This window comes from Chanodichthys erythropterus, chromosome 4, assembly GCF_024489055.1.
Source record: "Chanodichthys erythropterus isolate Z2021 chromosome 4, ASM2448905v1, whole genome shotgun sequence".
Lineage (NCBI taxonomy): Eukaryota > Metazoa > Chordata > Actinopteri > Cypriniformes > Xenocyprididae > Chanodichthys > Chanodichthys erythropterus.
This window is the reverse complement of record NC_090224.1, coordinates 32,955,746-32,974,043: the sequence shown is the minus strand read 5'-3', so window position 1 is coordinate 32,974,043 and position 18,298 is coordinate 32,955,746. Positions and strand designations below refer to the sequence as shown.

At 36.5% G+C, this 18,298-nt stretch overlaps 1 protein-coding gene across 4 annotated transcripts in view; it reads right to left on the bottom strand.

Annotated features, from left to right (window-relative positions):
* ralgps2 (Ral GEF with PH domain and SH3 binding motif 2) overlaps positions 1-18,298 on the bottom strand; it is a 148,454-nt gene that overhangs the window by 99,880 nt on the left and 30,276 nt on the right. For all 4 annotated transcript variants that reach the window (XM_067384770.1, XM_067384771.1, XM_067384772.1 and 1 more), the window contains exon 2: positions 2,318-2,412. The gene's annotated coding sequence lies outside the window, so the exon portion shown is untranslated. The remainder of the gene's footprint in view (positions 1-2,317; positions 2,413-18,298) is intronic.

Here is an 18,298-nt window from a genome sequence, read left to right as displayed (position 1 = left end):
CAAAACTTGTGTAACGAAAGCCAGGAACACTAATGTTAACTGGAGCAAACTATGTGGATAGATCATTACCCGTGTTACACCGAAATTCTCTGTGATCGAGAGTGTTTCCTTAATTTGTATGAAGCTAACTGTGGGCTTAAAAAAAAGCTTTGTTTCAGCAATGCTTTCCAGTAGGGGTGTAACGATATATCGCAGTATGATATTTCTCAATGCAAAAATGTTACAATATGTATCGCAGAGTGATGACGGCAGTCTAAGTTTATTGGTTGAGCTGCAACATACTCTGCAACATGGAGATAGCAGTGAGAGACGCCGGGTTGTCACCGCATATTAAGGGTGTGTCTCAATCAGCTCTCTAGTTCAGTAAGTGTTTCCCGCACACATCAAATCTTGCAAGCAGGTTTAAACGTTTTTCGTGTCAGTCTCTTGCTTGGTCGTGGCTTTTTTGCAGCTTTGAAACTTTGCTGAAACTTCCTGATCCTCTTGGAGAGCTCAGTTCATGGTTGCATAGCAACGACCGACGCCACGGGAGCGCAAGCGCTGTGGAAAGAAGGAGAAGTGGTGCGGCCGCGCCTTCCATGCATTTTTAGATGCAATATGTGAACGTCCCTTAGGATTCTTAAAAAAAAAAATTCAGTGACAGACAGACCTATTCAGTTGTTCAATTTAAAGGAACATTCCACTTTTTTTGAAAATAGGCTCATTTTCCAACTCCCCTAGAGTTAAACAGTTGAGTTTTACCGTTTTCGAATCCATTCAGCCGATTTCCGGTTCTGGCGGTACCACTTTTAGCATAGCTTAGCATAGTTCATTGAATCTGATTAGACCGTTAGCATCGCGCTTAAAATGACCAAAGAGTTTTGATATTTTTCCTATTTAAAACTTGACTCTTCTGTAGTTAAATCGTGTACTAAGACCGACGGAAAATAAAAAGTTGTGATTTTCTAGGCTGATATGGCTAGGAACTATACTCTCATTCAGGCGTAATAATCAAGGAACTTTGCTGCCGTATCATGGCTGCAGCAGTGCAATGATATTACGCATATCGTGACCTGAGCGTATCGTTACACCCCTACTTTCAATTCTTGAGTGCATCAGGAAAACATCTTCTAAAAGCCTCACAATGCCATTTTGGACAGAAAAACTGATTTATAAACGTGCTCTGAGATGCCTGAGGTCAAAGTTGATGTGTTTTCACATCATTTCACATCAAACATTGATCAAACAGCACATTGTCATGGCATAATACAGTCCTCAGAGGAGGTTGTGTGGGTGATAATGAGTAGAGCGTGGATGCGCTGTTGTCAAAGGATATCAGAAATTTGAAACTGCGCCACAACAAATCTGATCGGGGAATGCAGACCTCTAACATGCATTTCAGGCTGCTGCTTCGCTTGAACTGAGGCGCTACAGTGATCTGTCACGCCACATTAAAAAGTGAAAAACGGTATTTATTATTTGAAATTCGTAATAAAATTGACTAACTGAGACTTTGTTTCATATTAAGAACAAAGCAGAAATATTATTGCAATTAATGGATGGGAGGCACGTTACAAAATAATAGTAAAGTTTTGTTCACACATCTGAAAATGGTATAGACTAAGAGTACGTTTACAAAACAATGATGTACTAAAAACAGAAAAGTTTTCTTTTGCATTTTTCATGTACAGATGAAAGCACTGTCAAACTGATCTCCATTCACTTGGATCTGCGAAAACATGTATAAACTCTATATTCTGCTGCCAGGCCAGTAGTTGGCAATGTCACTTTGTAAAGAAACACTACGTTCATCATCTCTGAAACACACACATTGGTCATGTTTGTTTGTGTGTTGTTAATCTAATGTTCTTGTGAAGCGATGTAACCATACACTACTTCCAAAGAACAACATGCTCAGCGACGTTGATAAACACTACAACTGCTGGCCTCACCATCAAAACACTGCAGTCAACATTTGGTTACACATGAAAAAAAAAAAAAACAAGCAGGTGTTCAGACAGTAATGGGACTGACAATGACAGCGTGTGTGTGTGTATGTGTGTTTTGCTCCGAGAGTGAACAGGTGCTACGGAGCCATTAGTATATGCATGTGTGTGATTTAGGGTTGTGTAGTAACAGGTGTTGCTGAGAGTTTGTTCGACTTTACGGCACTGCCAAACTGCAGACTAATCCTAATCACAGCTCTAATTCAGCAATCACACACAAACATGGCAAAAAACACCAGCACAATTGCTTTCATTTGCCAAAAGGCAACAAAACAACAGTTTATATAGTGTGCTACATGAACAACACACAAACACAGAGAGAAATCAATTACCGGGTATTTGTCAAATGCACATCGTGACGGCTCTGCTGTGTCCTCCCCTGCACTCGATGAGCTGTATTCACTCGAAATCCTCTGCTGAACAAAACCTGCCGTAAGAAGGATAAAGAAAAGGAGAGAGAGAGAGAGAGAGAGAGAGAGGGAGAGAGAAGATGTTACCAAACTGAACACTTTTTATCTTATGACTAGAGGAGTTTTAAGCGACAAATAATACAGTTGCAGCGTTTAGCCTATATGGAGTTTTTTCAAATACAGTAAGGGGTTGACTTTTACATAGAAGCGTTTAATTGTTTTTTGTTTGTTTGTTTGTTTGTCTGTTCTCATTTGGAGGTCATAAAACTATTTAGAAATTTTTTTAGCATGGCTTTGTTTGTTACATTACTTTTCAAGTGCCCCTTTAGTACAAATTTTATATTTTTACCCCCACCCCCCAAGTTGAAAATCTATTAAATACAAAGAATATTAATAAATTACACATTTAAAACTATGATGCTCTAAACAAAGAATTAAATGAACTTTAACAAATTCTGTGTTTATTGTGCAAAAATGATCAATTTGTGACATCATTTCCACAACACTGCAATCTGAAAAATTAAAAGCTAATGCAAAATATTTTTCAAAATATAACAGTAAATAAATAATGCTAAAATGATATTGTTTGCAACATTGAAGACCTTGAGATGAAATATGAAAACTGAAGAACTTTGAGATGTGTGATGAAAAAGTAAAATCAAGGTAAATATCACTGAATGTGAGCAGGATATTTTATTTAAAGGGATAGTTCAACCAAAATTGAAAATTTGTCATTTACTCACATGTCGTTCCAAAACTGACCGACTTTCTTCTGCGAAACACAAGAGAATCTATTTTGAAGAATGTTGGTAACCAAACAGTGAATTCTTCCACAGCATGGAGGGTGAGTAAATACATTTTCAGTTGAGGGATTGGGTGAACTATCCCTTTAATTGAGTAGGCTATATTTAGGATCAATAAAATCTGCCATAGCAAGACACAGGACTCAGTTTTTTTTTTTGTTTGTTTTTTTGGTAACCACAAAATGAATGGTGATGTGGGATGTGGTGGAAATGACTTTTGTTAGACAGAATTTTCCTGTTATGAATGTATACTATAAACATCATCTGTGGACAAAATAATTAAACTGGTCATTTAAAGTGTGAAAGAGGCCATATAAGAAAAACTGTATAAGACAGACAAACCTAAGAGACAAACTGTGTATCAATGAGAAATTCACTAGGTGGTGCTGTACATACGGTAAAGAGGACTAAAAACAACAGAAGCTGCTTGTGTTTGAGGAAATGGGCTGCGGCTGAAGTTTCAGAGAGGTCAGTGTGGGGTCATTAGAGAGGATTGTTTAGGACACTACAGACACCAGACACCACCCACCACATCGCACTGTGGGACAGGCCAGGTGCAAAGCAAGACGTCAAGCTTTTTTTCCCTCACATACATGAAAATAAGCTTTAAAAACATCACATGGCTCAAGCCAGCAAAACATTTACTGCATATTAAGGAGAACAAGCTTCCTCAGTCTATAGACTGAAGGCTGAACTGAAGCCATTCGCTCTGGCATGTCACAAACACGCAAAAATGTGACACGCTTAAACGGTTTAGAGTGGTAACCCACTGATATCAAAGAAATAACCCAAACACCATGTCACCAGGCTAGTAATTGTGAAAGCGATCAAAAAACCTACATATTTAAACATGTTCTTACTGGATTGTCAACGAGATCATAAGTCATGCGATAAATGCAAAAAAATGTATGACTCAGAATTTCCACAGAAAATAAATACTCAATTCTCAACATATGTAGCTATAGCTTTTGTTTCCATGATGTTACCATGGCAATAAGAGGATGACTCCACAGTAAGAAAAATGCTAAGGCACCCAAACTGCTTCATAAACAGACCCACACGAAACCTTCGCCCACAGACCACTGCAGACTTCAAACCACAAATATATGAAATTCCACATATCTCTAACCACTTGCATGCATTTAAAAAAAAAAAAAAAAAAAAAAAAAATAATAAATGCTTTTATTTTGAACTTTCTATTCAAAGAATAAAAAGCATCACTGTTTTCACAAAAATATTAAAGCAGTTTTCAACATATAATAATCAAACTGATAATAATCAGAAAGGTTTCTTGAGCAGAAAATCAGCATACTAGAATGATTTCTGAAGAATCAGAATGATACACAGCTCTCTGCCAGTGTTTAAGGATTTTGTCACTAAATTTAGTGACTTCCTCGCCCCTTTTGAGACTTTTTTTTCAAAAGTTTAGGGACAAATCTAGCAACTTCTTGGACAAACCTTAGATTCTTATTTTGCCCACTGATCTCTATTCATATTTATATAGGTAGATCAATGAATTTGACATTTAGCCTCCAGTTTAAGCTACTTTCAATTGAAAGCAGTTGGCAACGCTGCTCTCTGCTTGCAGTGTGTCAGTCACGCTCGTCAGGAAAGTGAGTGAAAAACAAGCAAACACACATTTTTATCAAATCATACATCATTAATAGAGGTTCACTTCTGAGAGTTAGTACGATTGCATCCATATCAGCAGCAAACCATACCGGAGTTCACATGATCCGTACTTCAGACTAGGGCTGGACGATATGGCCAAAATTTATATCACGATATAATTCTTAATTTCGGTCGATACGATATAATTCCGATATCGATATGAACTATATAATAGCGCCCAAAAAAATTGCCAAGAACGGCCACAACGTCTGAAAAATGAATTTGCCAAATCTATGAAATCTCTTCCTATAAAACTATATAATATTTAAGAAATAAAACAGTACAAATAAATTTGTTCAGCTTTTATTTGTATGTAACCTTCATACAAACATAAAAAATAAACATAAGACTCACTCACTTTTGTAATATTAATATCTTTAACATTAAATTATAATGTAGGCTGATTTTATTATCCTTAATATAGATTAAAACAAAAGTGCTTCAGCCAAGACAAAGATTGTGAACAGTAAAAACAGAAAAAAACAGTGAGAAACAACAAAAACACATTGCTGGGGCAGGAACTTTGTTGAGTGTTGATGACACTAGGGGTGCAATGGTTCAAATTGCTCATGGTTCGGTTCGTATCACGGTTTTAGGGTCACGGTTTTGGTACAGTTCCGAACCGTACCGAAACTGTGACCCTAAAAATAAGACTACTGTCAAATAAAAATAAAGAAAATAAGAACAAACGATCAAACTACAAGCAAATAAGTACATCAAAAATAAGTACAATAAAGCAAATATTCAAATAAAATAAACAGTGCTTTTCAGGTTTTCAGGTATCTAACAGCAGTTTTCAGGTACAGAATGGATAAAGTAATCAAATATAAAATAACACTGCATATCTTTACTGTATAAAATAAATAAAGATGAATCATTATTGAAGTTACAAAAACTATTCAGTCAAGAGCAGTGAGTGATTTCTTTGTTATTTGTTGTTTGATTTAACATTAAAAACAGGCAGCAGGAATATTTTTTTCCCTTTAAGACATGCACGATCCAGTAGCTACATATGTTACACATGCGATGTCTTTCTCGACTGTTATACGTTCACTTAAGACATAACCGACTATGTTTGCTAGGATACTCGCCAAGACGGGCATGTTGACTTAATTTTTGTATGAATTTGTCCGCCGAAGCGCAAGACTTGAAAGAGAAGTCAGTATTTGCGCGCTGACTGAAATAAGCGTGTGCGCGCGTCGGATGAGCGCACACAAATCTTCTCACAGCGCGTGCGAGTTCTCTTTCGCGTCTTGTTCTTGAAGGTTTAAGAGCATTAGAGCATACGGCAACGGCACTAGCTGTTAACAGTTTACAAAGAGTGACTGTTTTTTGATTATCGTTGTTGTAACGTTTTGCGCATCCATCGACTGAAACATTATCTGAACTCTGTCTGTTTTCCATGTTGCTATTTTAAACAAACCATATTAACGCTGAGCACTGGCTGATGGCTGCGTGTCTCTGTGGTGTACGTCATCACGCCAATCGCGTTCTGCTCTTTCTAACGGCTGCGCCTCAAGTAAGTGAGAAATGTTGTAATGTATATATCGAAATACCGGAAATGTGTTTAAAAATCATATCACCGTTATCGAAAAAAATTATATCGCGATATATATTGATATTGAATTATTGTCCAGCCCTACTTCAGACCACCCTTTTTAAACGGACTCGGGTACGGTTCGCGGGTGTTCATTATCCAAACGAGCCAAACTCTGACGTCAATCGAACCCCAGTGCGCACCAAAAGTGCTAGTGTGAAAGCACCCTTACTCATCCTCAGGCCATCCAAGATGCAGGTGATTTTTTTTTTCCCTTCATTTGAACAGTAAAGAAGATTTTTAGCTGAAACCCTAGTCCTTGGTGATTCATATAATGCAAGTCAATGGCTACTGAACCATCACTTCGGCAGCGCTTCCGGGTTCTAACACTCTATCTTATACCACAAGAAAACAACAAATGGTGCTAATATACACACACGATGTGGTGTAATACTACAAAAAAATATATAATTATAACCTTTATCTCCATACCAAAATTCCAGATGGCCAGACAATGATTCATCTTTTATAAATCGTTAAAATATTAATGTCTGTGACACTGTGAGCACGGAGACTGTTGTGTAGACTGTAAGTATTTAAAATGTTTAACTTTTTAAAATGCTTGATGTTGAAATGAATAAATAGCACTCATAAACGGCCATCGATGGCATTCTCAAGTGAAACGGGTCGAGGCTTGGACCCGGAAACGGCGTTCCTTATGTCACGACTTAACAAGCGGATAGTTTTTTTTTTTTTTTTTGGCTCTCAAAGTGACGGAAGCTGTTGACTTATATGAATCACCAAGGACCACATTTTCAGCTAAAAATCTTATCTACTGTTCAAATGAAGAAAAAAAAAAGAGTCACCTAAATCTAAAATGGCTTGAGGGTGAATAAATTAACAGCAAATGTTCATTTTTGGGTGAACTTTAACACTTTCGTGTGGATCTTTAATCCACATAATAGCCTCCAAGCACTATGCAAATTCGACTGATAAATATAGTGGGATTTTCTGCATCTATGGTTTAAAAATACAAAATATGTCCCCAACTCACTGATTTTACCATGTTTATATCAATTTTAAGAGGAAATCTGTGGAATCAGCACAGAGCAATTTGCAACATTTTTTGCATTTCCCGATCTGAAACATTCTGCAGTTTGGTTTGAAACATGGTAAAAAAATGTCTCAAGGTCAACTGAAAGTACAATACTAGTATTAGTAGCTGACAGCCTAATCAAATTTTGTGAAAATATTTGATAAACACAAGGAGCAGGGGAGAATAATAATAAGTGACAGGTGAATCTACAGAGCTTTCTGCAGACACCCTGTCTGTTTATGATATAATCTTTTTTGATCCATCTGCGGACGGTTGAACACCAGTGTAAAACTGCAGATAAAGACCATAAATGTACAGGCCGTTGTGGTTTAATGACTGACGGTAAAGATTGTGGATGTTCATAACCACTGCACACGTCAGAAGGGCAACATCACCTTCACAAGTGCAAGGGAATGTCGGGTTGAGTGTTTGCGTGGTGAGCCTGATGGTGTGATGGGAATGATTAATGTGTGAGATCTCGGAAGGTTGTTGAAAGAGATCGTGGAAAGACGCTCAGAGGCTTGGAGGAGGCTGAATGAAAGGCGGAATAGAGCGAGGGACAGATCCGGATGAGAAAGAGCGTGGGAGGTGTCGCTGTCTTGTTTCAACCTGCCAGGGAAACGGTGTAACAGAACAACTCAGATTTTCCCACCTTCATTTACATGTGTTCCCTCTCATCGTGTCCCATAAAACATGTTCATTAAGCTTTCATTTCCCCATAGCTTTTGCTTTGTTTTTGTGCGTGTGTGTGTGTTAGGGGTGGGAAATCAATTTACATATGAATGAATCACGATTCTATCTTCTACCGATTCAAAAATCGATTTTCGAAATGTTTGTTAATACCGTGATGTTGTCGGAACAAATGAAGCGGCAGTCAACCGCGAAAGCAGTGCATCACCCGGTTCAAAGAGCGCACAGGCTTGAAACGGCGGAAGTTTTATGAATGAAACAGTTTCTGTATATCTTAAACAGAATAAATAATGTATAGTTACCAGCATTAAACTTTTCTTGCAATCTTTCAGCCTCTTATGTGTGTGTACTAGGCATGTGACGGTATCAAATTTTAATGTTGCAATTAATTATCACGGTATACGGTATTATCACGATATTAAAATAAGTTGCAAAACCATTTTTGTCATAGTTTAACAGGTTTAAGAACTCTTTTTGTAATAAAACAAAACAACTCTGACTGAAATATTCAAACGAAAAAGAATCAGGTTATAAAGAACAACAGATAACACTTTACTCTATTTAATGCATTAACTAAGATTGAGCAATAGCTACATTTGTTACAGAAAGTGTTATTTTTTGTTAATGTTAGTTTAGAAACACAACTGATCATTGTTAGTTTTATCTCAGGTCCATTAAATAAGTTATTTTGATTTTAGTAATATTATTGAACGGTAACTAAGAAATTAACATTAATTAATTATAATTAATTCTTTATAAGTATTTTTATTGTCAGTTTAGTGATAATGAATTAACATGTTAACTAATGAAGCTGTATGTTTTCAAAGTTTTACTGAACAATAACAAATAATCAGAACATTTCTAATCATTAGGGCATGTTGTAGTCCTGATTAAAATATAAAAATGTTTAGGTTTGAAAATGAAATCCTTTTAAGTCTTTTTTAAGTATTCAGTATTTGGTGCTGTGATGAACAACACTGAAATTACAAAAAAATGAATGGCTGTTTGAAGCATTTTAAAAACTTCACCAGCGTAGTTACTTTGTTTGCACGGTTTCCGTGGTAACCGCTGCACTCCGCTGTTCCATCAGCGCCCTCTGCTGTCAGAGAGTAAACGCGCACTTTCATTCAGCGCGTCTCCTTCACTGGTTCTGCCATGTGCTTGGGATTGTTTACATCTGAGCGTGTGTCCTTTTGACGCAGAATACAGTGGTGTTGTGCATTTTATACGATTGATGGGTAAAAGTATTCTTAATTGCCTTATAAAAAATTTTATAATTGGTAATAAATTATTATTTACGCTATTCTGAAGTGCCGACGATTACAATATCGTGCATATTCATTATCGCTATTTATCGCATTACCGAATATCGGAACAAGTCTAGTGTGTACAGGTACTTTTTACACACAAGAAGCGCATTCCCATAGTAATGACCAATGCCTGCTTGTAAAAGTGAATTAACATCCTGTATCAGAGGCTTAATCACTAAATATTGAGAATTCAACAGCACGTATTTTATTTTCTAACTCCAAGTGAGATTCCCACTCCTAGTGTGTGTTAGACGTGTGTAAAACTTTATTTGCACAAACCTGCTGTGGCGAATGTGTGAAGTAACTTGTAGCAAACTTCAGCAAATAGAGATCACGATTCTCACGATTCTGAACAGACAACTAAACAAAATAGTTCGAATCCATTTTTCAATTTACCAGAGGTTGACAAAATGTTAATTGCTGCAGTCTATTTAAAATGTTTAAAGCTGCAGTCCGTAACTTTTTTTGGTTAATCATTTTTTGAGCAAGTACATATCCAGCCAGTGTTCAAAACCATCTCATTATCTTGTCTCGATTCACAACGGTAAGCTTGTAATAATGTTTTATAATAAGAGCGACCTGGTGGATTTCCGTGGGAAATCTGAGTATGCAGCACTTTGCGTCATTACGTCACGTCTGTAAACAGAAAAAAGGAGTCCAGGCTAGTCGGCTTTATCATGTGAGGATGCTGCTTGTAGCGGATCATTTATAGCCTGTTCTCACAGCAGCTGAATTAATTAAATGTATCATTTTGATGGCAGATTATAATCCAGAAAGGTTCAAATGACAGTCATCAATGACAACTGGAGATTTACCCATAGTCAAAAAGCAAAAGACTTCAGACTGTGGAGTGGCTACAGAAATTGAAAAGTAAATTTACAATTTACTTCAAAATATTGTTTTAGTCAATGACATCCACACTTGTTTCTTAGTAGGTGTAATTTGAAGGGGCGTGAGTCTCGAATTAAATTAAAAGAAAAAGTTTCGGTTGTGAACAACTTGAGTTTTTAGCAAATCAGGCGAGTGAATGATTCACTGACTAGCAGAATGGGTCACTAAACAAATCAGTGAAACCAAAAACATCACTAAGGCCCTGTATACACCTGGTATTATGATGCGTTTGGGTCGATTGGATCACAAGTAGACTAGGAAGACACATTTCCGTTTACACCTGGTCAAATCTGGTTGAATGTGTTTTCCACTACCTCTGGAAGTGTTTGAAAGTGGACAAACTTTTTTTAGACCCTGTTTACACCTGTATTTAATGTTGTCCACTTGTAATCCAATCCACCAAAGCGCATCTTAATACTAGGTGTAAACGGTGCCTAAAAATAACATCACTAATATCCACATTTGCAAATCAGGGCTGTCAGGTCCTGTAATAGACATGTTGTCCATCACTGAGAGAACATATTTTGTGTGAGCATAGCTTATGTTTCTGTAAGGAAATTGAAGCTATTTAACTCTTATACAATGTGTGTATGGTCATATTTGTTAACCCTCTTTTTCCACTTATTTTCATGAACACACACACACAAACTTTGCTCTGGGGCCCCTCTGAGCCCCGTTCATCCATATTTCATTTGACATTCAGAAGGAGAAAAAAAACACCCTATGGAATAAGCCTTGAGGGAGACGATAAGAGGAGACCGTTAAAATGGAAAATATGATCTTTTGTGGTGCAGTAAGAATGAATAAGAACAAGAGTGTTACTGTACCGTCTGTCTGTAACAATAATAACAATATATTCATGCAAGCACGTATCCAAGAGAGAACAATGGCAGCTCCACATCAACACATGGAAATATCAACATACTGTAACTAAAAAAAAACAGACACAGAGTCTACACTGGAAGCGAGTCGCGTCATGACACGACAAAAGTTCATAGATAATAAATAAAGCTGTCCCTCTTACTATGTAGGGCTCTATGAAATTATTTTTTTCCATTTTAATTTTTCTAAACTCTGTATTAATGATTAAATTAAACGAGTAATCAAAAAGCTTGTCTAAATAATTGAAATCACAAAACGTATACAATTTAACAACAATTTATTAAAAGTTTAACAAAAATTTAATTTTTAGGGCCCAATGAAATTTTTTTTTCTTCTCAAATTCTGTTTTATTTTTCCCAAATTCTGTTTTCTATTTAAATTTCCATTTATTCTATTTAAATTTTTTTAATTAAATTTTAATAATCAAAAAGCATGTCTAATCAAATTAATTCTTAGGATCTTTAACAACATAATTTACTGAATTTCTTACAATGATAGGGAAAATCTTTGTTGTGTGATTTAATTAATGCACAATGCATGAACAATTTAACTAATCTTTTAAAATTTAAATAAATTTAAATTAAACAATTCATTTGGCAAACAGAGTGCTGCACAACAAGAGTTTTACTGCTGAAATTAAAACAAGCAAGAAAAAATGTGTGATTATTGCTCATCATGGAAATAAATCATAGGTCCCAACTATGTGAGCCATTGTGTAGGTGTAAATGTCCCACCGCTAGGATTCACTCGCCTCCATCCCACTAGAAGAAAAAGTGAATGCGTAGGTGGAAATCCCTGGTTTTTCTTCAGAGTTGCTGAGTTGTTCGTACACTAGCTTCCAAGGTTCATGACCCTGTCAGCTCCCGCTACGACTGCACAGTTTACATCCAACAACTGAAAAGTTGAAATTAGGACACCATTTTTGAATTTCATTTATGAAGGAAATGTCCTGAAGAAAGTCGGTAAAAAGCATTATATATTTGCACAAATCTTTTTTACGCCGGATGTGACAATTTGTGCTAACAGCTCAGATTTTGCTACCTCCCAATAAACAGTAGGTAGCACATATAGCAAATATAGTGTTGGTAGCACAATCTAATAGGTAGCATTATTCATCAGAACACCGGACTGCTTCACAAACGAGGGTCAGTCCTACGCTGGATTTGCACAAAAGATGAACATGACGGCACCTGCTAGAGTTGAATCAACTTAACTCCACAAAAACTACATAAATTTATCCACTAACCATTCAGAAACATCCTGATGCATTCTAAAAGTTGTAACTTCTTCCTGAGTCTCTCCATCAGTGTCGACTCCGGTTCGAACAATGTAAGCTGAACACCTCTACTGACAGTTTATGACATTTTGGCTGCGTGAAATACTCCAGTTTTGTTGTTGTTGTTGAAGCATGAGCCGTTAAAGCTTCACCCTCTTCTGGAAAGTGGGCCGGGAGCAGCAACTCATTTGCATTTAAAGGGACACACACAAAAACAGTGTGTTTTTGCTCACACCCAAATAGGGGCAAATTTGACAAGCTATAATAAATGATCTGTGGGGTATTTTGAGCTGAAACTTCACAGACACATTCTGGAGACACCACCGACCATCTTGTAAAAGGCGCATTATAGGGTTATTTAAACAAAACTATTGAACTATTGTAATATTTTCACAATAAAATAATCAAGTATAAAATAAAATATAAAAAAATATATATTTAAATATTTAATATAAAAATATAAAATAATTGTATTTTACAGTACAACTGTAAAATTACAATACTAATATTTATAGCCGTCTCATTTCTTCATTTTCAAATGTTAACCCATCAGCCAGGACTTTATCTAGACACATACTGGACAAAAACATCCTAACCAAACTGAGATGGAGTTTGTGTGGAGCAGCGTATACTAAAAACCTAGCCACTTTGAGTCACTGAAATTAAAATCACAGCATTTCCTATTTGATAATCACACTAATCCATTTTGCAATTTCAGTTTTATATTGATTAATTGCACCGCCCTAAATTTGTAACCCTAAATAATAAATATGTTCCACCAATAAGTAGCCAAACAGAGTAAGTGCAACAGTTAAATGGCTTTCATATCAATGCTAAGACTCTTTTGCCATAGGCGATCTCACTTAAATGTCATGCAGTTCTGTGTGATCGAGTGTGTCTTAATTTAGACAGACAGTGAGAAACATATGCCGTACCTGCATGTGCCTTGAACTGAAAGCAAATGAGAAATGTTCAGGCTTGAAAAACTGTGTATGAAATGACAATGAAATTCATGCTGCACTGATCTGAGCCAGAAGCATCTCACAGGCCTGATTATTATCAGACGGATGAGCCAAATAGTTTGTGTATGTCTGCATGCGGCTGTCTGTCTGATGGAAAGCAAACAGTGCCTGCCAGAATTCTGCTGTAAAACAGGCTTAAAGTTAAGGATGTTAGGAGAGACAGAAATAGAGCGACAGGTCCAACACCTACTGTACATAAAACACAATCCTGCCTGCAAATTTGGAGGAAAAGGAAGTTGATGTTTGTCCTGAAGAGACAGTAGCAGGTAGCTTGATTAACAGCAGATTGTGTGTGTGTGTGTGTGTGTGTGTGTGTGCATGTGTGTGTGTGAAAAGGAGGTGAGAAACACCAGCCTGTCATCACTCTAATTATCATCCAAAGAGAGAGAGAGAGAGACTATAAAAAGCCAAGGTCATGGCACACGCTATGGCAGAGTGCTGATCAGAAGCAGAGGAATTTGACAAATGGAGTCGAGCGTGATGCTGATGGCTGATGATAGGCCTGCTCTGTGTCTGCATGTGTTTGAGGATGAACAGAGCAGTCACTGCATAAAGCTGTGGAGCACACAACAGGTATGGAAAGAGGAGTATGAATCTGAACTGCAATGATAGGAAGGGGAATTTACTTATTATTTGTAAAAAAGTATTTATTTTTTATTTATTTTATAATTATTTATAGTTATTTTTATTTAGCACAAAGTCCTAAAACTATTTCATCATTTTAATGTAGTGTAACATAACATATACTACTGTTCAAAAGTTTGGGGTCAGTAAGATTGTTTTTTTTTTTTTCAAGAGAAACTACTACTGCATTCCGTCGATCAAAAGCGACAGTAAAGAGTTTTACAATGTTACAAAAAGATTTCCATTTCAAATGTATGTTTTGCTTTACTTTCTGTTCAACAAAGTTTCAACAAAAATATTACGCAGCAAAAACTGTTTTCAACATTGATAATATTAAAGAAATGTTTCTCGAGCAGCAAATCAGCATATTAGAATGTTTTCTGAAGGATCATGTGACACTGTAGACTGGAGTAATGATGCTGAAAATTCAGCTTTGCATCACAGGAATAAATTACATTTTAAAACATATTCAAACAGAAAACAGCTATCTTAAGTTGTAATAATATTTAAGTTGTAATAATATTTTTATATGTGGGTTTATAGAAATACCCCATATGATACAAAATTATATTTTAAGTCATGTGGTAATTTATTTAATATATTATATAATAATGTATGAAATGTATTTTAAAATTGTATTAAAACCTACACTTACAGCAGTTGAATGAAGAATTACAATTCTGCATCTTGAAACTAGCTAAGCTAATCCAAACAAGTCCCTTTTAAGGCAATTCATTTCACTCGGCGGCCATCTTTGAAAGGCCGCTCGGGCACGCAAGTGCAGCTCCTTTCTCTTTGAAAGGGGAAACATCAAATTCTCCAAAGCTGTTTGCCACACTTTCAATTAAATTTCATATTTGAAAATCTGAAATCTGACAACAACTGTCTCATAAATTTTATTTCTAAATCAAATCATGACAAAAAACAGCACATACGCCAGTACTAAGTGTGCGTTTGACTGTTACTATAGGAACCTGAGCTCTAACGTCCACTGAAGTGACGCAATGACTTCAATCGGTGATTGGCTCTTTTTTAGGACACGGGACTTATTCTGCCATATTGCGTGTTGCATTTTCTCCAATTCATATACAAAAAATTCCATTCATACATTTTTTGTATACTGTAAAGTTACACTATACAATAAGTATAATGACTTATTGATCATATCATTTTTTACAGTGTTCAGCATCTAGGCCAATGATGGATCAAAACCTTCCAGGTGAGGTGTTTGGGGCTCACAGCCATCTGTGGACTGCTGACTAAACAATTTCCATGTCACACGGTTAAAGAAAAGAGAAAAGATGACAGTAACCTGTGCTCAATGTCATCCTTTTCCGTGTGATTCTGTAAGGATCAATAAGCGAGCATGTGCTGGAGGTTGGCGGTGTCAGCAGTCCAGTAAGTGGGCAGCAGCAGGCGGTGTGTATGTGTGTGTGTGTGTGTGCTGATTGAAGACTCCCATGGGACAAAAGCAGCTGGCCTGAGCCCAGATCCGCTGCCTGTATGGCTTTTTTGCCCTCCCTCTCTCCACTTCCACTCCCTCGTCTAACATGCCTTCCCTGCGCCCTCTCGCATGATTTAATACACTTGCTCATTCCTGTCTCTCTATAAGCCCAATTCAGAAGCCAACAGGAAACTCCACAGGAAACAAGGGATTCTGAGAGGAAGTGGCAACTGCGGTGCTGACCGGCAGCAATAGGAAAAGGGTTATAGTAATAATGACTGACACACGGTCATGGCACACATCAGTACACATTCGCACTCTCTTAAATAAACAGCGCAGTGGCAGTAGAGGAAATGGGTGAGTTTGTTATCTTGTGTTGGTGTTTATAGTTGTGGTTTTGAGTGTTGAGCAGATCAGAGAAGTAGATGATTTGGGCATTAATCAACCAACATCAATACACCACAATTTTGAATCACCCCACAGCAAACCACATACACTCAGACTGGGACCACACACACTCTAGAGAGGAATGAGTCGGGATGGTCGACTACTCAACTAGTATATTTATTTAATTATTATAAAGAGAGGTGACTATAGTTTTTTGCACCAAGTAAGATAACATACATTTATTTTTTTATTTTTTTTGTCCATCCAGTTTTCAAACAAAAAACATTTTTGTGGTCAAAAAATGCCAGGATGATGCAATAATCCTGATATTATAATATTAATAATAATAATAATAATAATCATGTTAAAACCTCATTAAAATAATTTAAAACCTTTTAATTTCATAAAATTAATTAATGTTGTCAAAAATACAGACTTCAGTACCGAGTTGGTACTGAAATTTTAAAAATGTGATGAGACCAGCAATCCCCCTAGCATTCTGAGCGCTGTTGAGCAGATTCGTAAACGCCTATGATTGGTCACTGAGTTCACACACTCAACAGATATGTCAGTGTCTGTGGCTACAGTGATCAACGCTTCAAAAACTTGTTGTAAAAAGACATCTTTGATGCTACGACAGAAGACACCGAGCGCTTACCCCCCACTCCACTGATCTCAAAAATAAAACATAATACGGCCCGTCGTCCGCTAAATTGTTATTATTATTCTCTAGTTGTCTCATACAAATATTCCATTTCAAAAGAATGACATGATTCTAAAAAAAGCGTGCAGGCAGATTTGATGAGAGCTGGTTCAGGGCTTTCATAGTTTAATTGTGGTTTGGCTGTGCAAATTAAATGTTTTTTTTTTTTTTTTTTTTCCCAAACCGAAAAGGAAAGTGGATGGACATTGTAGTATTTTTTCTTGGAGTTTAAGGAAACGCTAGCTGTCTGATATGCAAAGAAAAGTCGCAGTTCTAGACATTCACATATCGCGTCAGATAAGCTGCCGCACTGTTTTCTCCTTCTTTCCAGAGCGCTTTCGCTCCTGTGGCGTCTGTCGTTGCTATGCAACCATGAACTGCCCTCTTCACAATGAGTAAGTTTCAGCAAAAGAATAACTGATTTCAAGTCCTTGCATTAAATCTGCTACTAGATATATTTATGAAGATGAGAAATAAAAACCCGCCCTGTACAACTATAATCAGCTGTTCGGCTGAGCTTTCGATTGGTCCTTGTCACATGCGCTTGCAGCAGTCTGAAAAGTTTAGATGTTTTCATCTCGCTGCGGCATTGGCTCGCCTGGAAAAACGAGATTGCCTAAATTTCAGTAAAAGCACTCGCGCAAGTCACGAGCGTCGATTTAAATCACCGAAATGCGTCCGATGCGACCATTAAACATTGCGATGCTCAAACAGCATCTTGGACAAATGTGGCTCAGCTGTGTGAACAGAAGCGCTGCCAGGTGTCTGGAAAGAAATAGAATAGTATAGCCTACAAATGTATTCAGGGATTGCATTTGTTCAGTACAGTGTTGTTCAGTGCAAGATTTGGATATATTTAAGCTAAAATAAAGTTGTTAAAAACTAATACTGTATGTAGGCTAACAATGATCGACACATTGCTGTTTACATTTTTTGTTAAGTATGCCTATGGCAAAAATATTTTAGTAATTCAATTTGAAGTAAATGAGAAATAATGCAAAGGAAAGTAAATTTTCAAAAATATTGCACTTTCTTATGCTTGAATATTAAAATGGCCCTCCTATGAGGTGTCAATCACAGCAACAGCCCGCAGCCAATTTGAGTTTGAGACCCCTAGCTTACACAGATACACATGGGAGCATTGGAAAGCATGCGTCTATCAGTGGATATATTAGGGATCTGAAAAATGCTAGGGGGAAATGCTGGTATCATCACATTTTTAAAATTTCAGTACCGACTTGGTACCGAAGTTGGTACTTTTGTAAACTAAAAATAATATAGAAAAAAATGTATTTATAGTATTTATTTATTTTCTACAAATTGTTTTATAAGAATACAAATAGTAATTTGTATTTGTTTTTTATTAACATTTTACCAGAGTTAATGCTACACCAAGTTTCACTTTTAATTTTCCCCACCAAATGTTTAGATGTTATAAAAATATTGTGCACTCAAGATTCCTTTCTAGAATTACTGTCACTGCTGAATTATCCACTAAATTGGTTTATAATATATATATTTTTGTCACAGATTATGATTATATATTTTGTATTCATTTGTTGTTTTT